Genomic DNA, 6,305 nt, shown 5'->3' with positions numbered 1-6,305 from the left:
GACCTGGAGCAGCTGGGAAAAGAAGAGTGGACCAAAACTCCAGTAGAAAGGTGGAAGAAATTCACTGATGGTTACAGTTATTGGTTTCAGTTACTTTGTCCAGACGGTGTGCTACCAAATATTAAGTTGAGGGTGTCAATAATTGTGTCCAGTCTATTTTTGAAGTTCTGTGCAGAATGGATGAGACTTAGCTTTGTTTCTTCACTTTTTGTGTTGTTCCAATGCAAACAAAAGAAATAAACACCAGAATACCAAAGAATTTGTGACTGCAGCAATATACTGGGAGAAGTGAGGAGTTATCTGACAGAAATGTGGGGGACAGAATAAAAGCAGGACAGAATGATCATAAAACATTGTTAAAGTGAGATTAAAAACTAATAGACAAACATAAAGGTCTTAAACACAATTATTTTGCAGTTACAGTGCAAAAGGTGCAGCATAGAAACCAGTCAAACAAAGGCACAGGAAAACAGCAGTGTTCAGTTCAGACTTGAAGGTGCTGGTCAAGGTCATCAGCAAGTTGGTTTCATCTGTGTGCAGCAATAGCTAAAAGTAAAGAGAATGCTTGGCCATGTAGGTATGTGGAGAAATCAGTTCGTAAATTAAATTTTAGAATAGCCTGCATATAAAACATTAGTTATATTACATGAGGCTATTTCTCTTGAGGTAAAATTCGAGTAGAATACGGTAGTGTTTTATTTATTTATTTAGATGTTGGAGGTGATTGCTGTGCAAATGGTGGTGTTGATGCCTGCTAGCGGTCCTCGGTTGCCCAGGAAACACAGATGGTGGATGAAGGGCGCGCATACAAACGACCATAAACCTGTGGCAGCAGCTGGAAACCGAGACCTCTGATTAATTCAGCTCTGTGCAGTCCCGTTTAGTCAAAGACGTCGCTGTTCTCTGCAATCCCATCCATCCATTTTCTTTGTCTCGGGGCTTCTGTCTGCGCTTTATCCTGTTCTCCCTGGATCGCACTCCCGTCAGTGCGCAGCTGTTGTTGGTGCTCCCACACCTGCTTGTTTCAGCTCGGCAGCCATATAGACGACGCTCCACCGCGGATCATGTTAGTGCGTAGCGTGTAGATCCAGGAGGCAACCGGTCTTTTATTGCAGGCGAAGACACTGCACACAGACGGTGTGGATTTTCAGACCAGCTTCCTCCCAGCATGAAAACAAAAGAAGTAAAAAATCTTTTCACACCGTTTTATGCTGCGGGACAGGGTAAACCCGGAGAGCACTGGTAAGACAAAACATCTTATGCCTAATGGTTTCTATAAACATTTTTTTTTCCTTTACAGTGAATGTTTTATTGCGCTAATCATAAACTGAATGTATTTTTTGTTAGAGTAGATTAATTTAGACTCACTAAGGAGAGCCTGGTGTGTAAATGTCTCAGTTTGACGTCCTTACAGGGTTTATGAATACTGAAATATGCTTAATTATATTAATTCTATTTCTGGTGGACACAAGCCAAATTAGAATTAAGGTTATTTACTTTCAAACAGCACAGTATGTTGCTGTATGGAGCTCCAGTACATACAGTACAGTGTAGTCTACATGGTGTTTAATTTTCAGATAGACATGAGCTGCAGCCATTGTTCATCTTCTGTAACATGAATTATATATTTATGATCAGCTGTAAAATATTTCACACACGTTTTCAGTATGCGTTTATTTTTTTAGGTAACCTTATGGTCAGTGTTGCATGGACTTTGCACTGCATTCATCTACAGGGCAGCTGATGTGTCACCAGTCAGAACACTGGGAGGATCCACATGGGGACCAACAACAGGACAGGTTATGTGTACAGACCGCATTACCTTTACTGTAACCATGAGGGAGGTTAATTTTCCCTGGTACATACCAGATGGAGAATATAATAGCACTACTTAGTCAGTTAAATAACTGACGATAACCCAGTAAAGCCTATATCAATTGATTTTTTATTTTTATTTTAGCAGTGGATGTGTTGCAGTTTCATTTGTGTCTAAATAAAACACAGTGAGGAGATACAGTGAAATGGTAGAACAGTCCCTAGGGTGTCTTGAGAGGACAGTTGGGTTGAGTCCCACTTGTGCTGCTTTGTGTTGTGTGTTCCTCTCCAGTTACAGCGACTAAAAGCAGACCAGCGCTTGCACTGGACCTCATTGTACGACTGGCAGCATCGCACCATCTCCCTCTGCTGTGCAGCCTCCACAGACTGGTACAGGATCTGTCAGTAGAGTTACATCATTGTGACTTTTACATTCATCATGGTCACCATTTTTAAGATTCTAATTAGGTTTTTCCTGCATATATTGTGCCCCTGTGTGTATGCTTGTTAAGCCTCTGTGCTGGCTGAGAGTGCAGATAAATAGGAATGAATAGAACATGGGAGATTAGTTATGTGTTAAATTGCTTTCATATTTTATATGTTACTCTCCTTTCCAGGACTATAGTTAAGAGGGGAGATAAAGAAACCTGAAAGTGGAGACCATGACAAAATCATATTAGCATAATCTGCTTTTTTACATTTATTTATTCAACATTGTAGAGGATCATCCTGGAAAAAAATTAGACCAGGGCAAAAAACAGTTTTAAAAGCATGTGATGTAAAAGAGACCAACAGGAATGTGTTCATGGAAAATATTTCTTCACTTCTGTCATGTTGTTTCTCCTGTAGGGACTGATGCAAAGTGCCACAACTGCTGCCCTGTACCTTCAGAAGGACTGGATCCTTGTGCAAATCTTACCCCACTGAGAGATGACTTCTGCTGACTGTGTGTACCAGTGAAAATGGCTTTTGAAGAGTTGCAAATGTCACCACTCTTTTGTAGTCAGTGTCAGTGTGATCGAATTTAGCTGGAAGGTATTTAACGGGTGGTGTTTTGAGTCTAAAATAATTTGCTGCAGTGCAGTGTTCTTTCAAAAAATGTGTGTTTTAGCTGGCTGTGAGTCTTACTGACATAGCTACTTCCACCCCCACTCCCTCTGTCTTTTTTTTGGTTGATAAAAAACACTGACACTGCAGCCACCTTTTCACTCTGTTACCTTGGTTACTATGTCTAACGTCATGGTTACTTCTCTCCTGGAGAAGACACTTTAAATTCACCAGAAGTGGTGTTTTAACTTTGTGTTAACTTCTCACCAAAACTAGCATGTATCCACGTCAGAGCCAGAACGGAAAAGCTGTGATATTTTAAGCCTGTGATGTTAAAAAAAAAATCTGCCCAAATGTGTGAGAATGGTTTTCTCACATTTGACAATGTGTAATTCACACAGTATGTTTTTGTTTTTCTTGGAACCTCTTAATTTAGGTGTAATACCAAGTATTATAATATACTCCATACAGTACATGCGTAGTTCTACTGTTATGTGTGGGTGTATTGTATGTATGTCTGTGTGAGTGCATTTGTTTGTGTGCATGTGCTCTATTTGTGTGTGTGTTTGTCCCTCTGTTTGTGCATGCACATTATATCTAGCTGATAAAACATACATTTACAGTTGTTTTCTTGTAGCTACAAACTTTTAAAATGCCCAAAGCTCTTCTTATCAGCACTGGATGTACCAGACAAGGGTTAAAAATATTTACAAAAATTCTTAGCATTTGCTACAACCTCATTAAAGTAGGTGTGGATTTTTGTGGTTTGAGTAATCACAGCAGTGTTGCTGGAAATGAATGTGTAGTTTTTTATATGATGTCTGTTGGCATTAATTAAAATATCCTGATGCCTACAGTCCCATCATCTAACAACTTCAAATGCTAATAATATATGCAAATAGCTTTTTACCCAAGTCTGGATTGTACTAACGATATCTCACTAATATCTAACAGTACTAATATCTGCTAACTGTTGAATGATTACTAACCTGTACTCTGAATGCTGATGGCTGGGCTTTTTCTCTCTAACCCACTGACTAACCTTCTGCTTCATGCACACACACACACACACACTCCTCTCTCATGATCCTGCAAAACTTCTTCTAGAAATGACCATCTTAGATTAATGAATAAAGAAGAAAATCTGTAAAAATGTTACAGTAAGCACGTGAAGAAGGGTTTCAGGACTTGGGAAGGGAAATGTCTTTAACCACAAGATGAAGAAGAGCAGAATCAGCTGTTGATATGAAACTGGGTTGGCCACATATTTGAAAGGAAGCCTTACAAAACCAAATTATGATGTGATTCCAAATCATATTACCAACCTGTCACACTTCACAGGATATATTTACATCATATGAGACCAGCTTTTGTGTCTCTGCCTGCTCACTGTGTGGTCAACCTTTACAGGTGAACGCCCGGCTTGTCGTCACCACAGGTAATGCAGTAAGACACAAGCTGAGCAAACCTTGGCTCCACTACTAACTCCTTTTAGCGTTGATGCTATCAGCGGTGAGGCTGCAAAGGTCCACCTGTTGCTCTTACTAACACCTTTTGTTCAATGGCTGCAACATTTTGTTCAATCCTGATGTCTCTTTGTTAATCTTGAGTTAGCTCCCAGCATGCCTTGCAGTGCCAGTGATGTTCATTAAATGATGTTCCATGGAAGCGTTTATCCAAAACATCGTCAGGTGTGAGGAGTGTGTCCTTTATAGCAATGGGAAAACCTACTGTGAACAAGCACCACGGTTTTGTTCTCTTGATAAACTACTAACATCTCCTAAAGTAAAATTAACAGTTACTAACCTGCAGAGCTTTTCATAGCTCTCTGTAAACTAACCGACTAACCCACTAATAAACTAATAATCTAACAAAAACTAACTAAAATGACTTTGGCAAAATTAGTGAAGCAGCCTGATTTTGAGGCACTGCATCACTTACTGAATGTACTAACAGAATTAAGGTTTTAAGAATGAATAACATGATCGAACGTGCCTGTGTGTGTACGCGTGAGAGGGAGCACAGACAAGCATGTGAGAGTGTGTTTGTGCAGAGTGTGACGTGATGAGTGATGATTTTCTTCCCTCTCAAACAATAATTTAACAAACAATGCCAGTCACTAGAGTAATTTTAGTTAAATGTATCCACAATGTCTTTCTCATCCAGTGTGGGCACTAACGCAGCTGTCAAACTATCAAAGAATACAATATGTGGAAGTATCACGCATGTAAAGATAAATAAATGTACACAACCGTTTTTGAGTTTTATTGCTAATTTATCAGTTATCTTTATTAATCGTTTTGTAATAAATTGTTTTCAGGCATTAAAAATGTACTTTTATTGTATTGTCTGTTTTCAACTATTTACATGAAAAATAAAGCAAACATAGTCTAATAAGAAAATTCCATGCAGCCAAGAATCCAAATAATCCACAACAGCAACAAAAGGTACAACAGAGTCTCATCCAGGAGCGTGTTTTCTGTACCCAGCCAGGAAATTACAAGGTATTTTATTTCTATAGTGGTATGGAGTGCCATTATCCTAAATAACATCTTTACTCCCTTGATTGCTGTAATTATGCTGAAGCCCGATTACTGTCGCTTCACATTCAATGCACGCAGAGTCCTGCACTATCTGTTAACAACACCTGTGATGAAATATAATATCCCAACATGCACAAACACACCCTTGTTTTCAACACTTGTGGGGATTTTACATTGGCTCACATTCATTTCCAGGAGACATACCTTAGCCTTAACCATAACTGTTACTGTATTTGCCTAACCCTAACCCAAACATTAACCTTACCCTAATATTAAACCAAGTTGTCACCCTGAAAGTCAGTTATTTACTTTGTGGAGACCGGCATTACAGTGTGAGTAGACTTTTGGTTTTGGGTCCTCAAATAAAAAAGACAAAATAAAGACCACACACATACAGAAAGAGAGTGAGAGAAAGAAAAAAAGTCTTCTATTGCCGAGAATTAAACAATAATACTTACAGGACAGTTTTCTCTAAACTATTTTACTTGTCCATAGTATCTGAATTTGAAGGCAGGTTCTGAAACTGGGACTTAGAACAGATTTTATGTTTTCCCCAGCATTAAGCATCCACCAAATATATGTAATTCACCAGTAACAAAGATATTTTGGGCTTTTTGTTTTAGCTTCTAGGCTGTAAGGTTTTAGAGTTTTTACAATTAATGTAAGGCTTATTCATGTCTATTAGTGATACAGTTAGATCATCATATATCACCTCTGAATTAATACGTCTAAAGTCTAAACCTACGCTGTCCAGGCACACGAGGGTTTCATGGATGCAGTGTTACAGCAGGGGGCAGCAACTCATCAGGTTAGAGGAGTTGATGCTTTTTGTTGCAATGTAAGATCTTCTACCAACTTATTGGACACTCTGCTTATGTTTACAGCTACTGAACAAATGTT

The 6,305-nt window shown here is 38.9% G+C and overlaps 1 long non-coding RNA gene across 1 annotated transcript; it reads left to right on the top strand.

The window, feature by feature from the left end:
• The first annotated feature begins 212 nt into the window (after positions 1-212).
• Positions 213-5,118, top strand: LOC109954974 (uncharacterized). The gene is made up of 3 exons (XR_002274203.1): positions 213-1,242; positions 1,686-2,205; positions 2,665-5,118. It is a non-coding gene; the product is annotated as an uncharacterized LOC109954974 (long non-coding RNA).
• The last annotated feature ends 1,187 nt before the right edge of the window (positions 5,119-6,305 follow it).

This window comes from Monopterus albus, unplaced genomic scaffold, assembly GCF_001952655.1.
Source record: "Monopterus albus unplaced genomic scaffold, M_albus_1.0 scaffold12.1, whole genome shotgun sequence".
Taxonomy (NCBI): Eukaryota; Metazoa; Chordata; class Actinopteri; order Synbranchiformes; family Synbranchidae; genus Monopterus; species Monopterus albus.
This window is presented reverse-complemented; position numbering and strand designations above follow the sequence as displayed.